Genomic DNA, 1,691 nt, shown 5'->3' on the forward strand with positions numbered 1-1,691 from the left:
TTTCATTCTGCATCAAACACGTATTTTAGCACACCGAGGAATGTTTGATGGAGCAGTGTAAAAAGCGTTTCATTCTGCATCAAGCACGTATTTTAGCAAACCGAGGAGTGTTTGATGGAGCGGTGTAAAAAGCGCTTTACTCTGCAGCAAACTCCTATTGTACCAAACTGAGGAGTGTTAGATGGAGCTGTGTATAAAGAGCTTTATTCTGTATCTAACCCGTATTTTACCAAACAGAGGAGTGTTTGATGGAGCAGTCTATAAAGAGCTTTATCCTGTTTCTAACCCATATTTTACCAAACAGTGGAGTTTTTGATGGAGCAGTGTATAAAGAGTTTTATTCTGTATCGAACCCGTATTTTACCAACCAGAGGAGTGTTTGATGGAGCAGTGTATAAAGAGCCTTACTCTGTAACTGAGCCGTATTGTATCAAACCTAGGATTTTTTGATGGAGACAATGGGCCAGAAATTCCAGAACGGGGCTTGCAGCGTGTGCAAGCCCCGTATTTGCACTTACCCCACGCTCCTGCCGATCAGCTCCAGGGACGCCTGCACTTCCAGAAACTGAAGCAAGAATCCCGGGCAGCGTATGACGTCACGCCGCCCAGGAGCGCAGCCAGCGCGGACCCAGGAGCGTGCAGTGTAAGTGAGACACGCCCCTTGAGGTCTCAGTTTCACTGGACACGCCCCCAATGTTTCTGTCAAGCTGCTTTGCTTTTTTACATGCAAAGCAGCAGTTTAAATAGGTTTTTGTAAGTTTTTTGAAGATTTTGGTAACTTTTATAAACTTTTTAAAATGTTTACATTATTTTGAGTAATCTGAAGTAGTTTTAAAGAGAATTAAAGCAATTTAAAGTCTTTTAAAAGCCCTAAAAGAATTTTTTTAATTCCATTTATTTATTTAGCAATGTCGTCGTCATACGTGTCTTCACACTGTTCCCTTTGGGGAACTGTATGAAGTGGTGGAAGGATTTATGGCCGTGATTAACGCTCATTCCGTGACCATAACCATCTTTGAACCAGCCATTAGGGCGGTTAGTCCTATGGCGGGAGGGTTTCACGGGCTCCCACAAGCTATACAAGGAGGGGGGGCCACCCACACCCACGGACGCAAATATCCCACTGGATGTCAACCCAGAATTTAGAGCCGGAGCTCTGACTCCACTTGCCGGGACTGTCTGGAGCGGGGTTCGAAACCCTACCCTGATCTGGCCCAGCGGCAGGGATCCTACCGCTATGACAAAGGCCCAATCCGATTAGCAACGTGAAATGGCAGCATAGGGCTCCAGTCACGGGGAGGGAAAAGGCGCAGGAAACGTATGGGTGTCACCTTTTGTGCGGAGTGGGCATTTTGCGTAGCAGTAAGCATCCCCGCCGCTGGGCCAGAAGGAGTAGGGTTTTGAACCCCACTCCAGACAGTCCCGGCAAGTGGAGTCGGAGCTCCAACTTTAAATTCTGGGTGGACATCCAGCGGGATACTTGCGTCCGTGGGTGTTGGTGGCCGCCCCCCCCGCCTCAGATGGGTTGTGGGAGCCCGTAAAACCCTCCCGCCATAGGACTAACCACCCTAATGGCTGGTTCAAAGATGGTTACGGTCACGGAATGAGCGTTAATCACGGCCATAAATCCTTCCACCACTTCATACAGTTCCCCAAAGGGAACAGTGTGAGGATACGTCCGATGATGACCT

This window comes from Somniosus microcephalus, unplaced genomic scaffold (assembly GCF_052327205.1).
Source record: "Somniosus microcephalus isolate GS21.2 unplaced genomic scaffold, FLI_Smic_1.0 unresolved_chr5, whole genome shotgun sequence".
NCBI classification, from domain to species: Eukaryota; Metazoa; Chordata; class Chondrichthyes; order Squaliformes; family Somniosidae; genus Somniosus; species Somniosus microcephalus.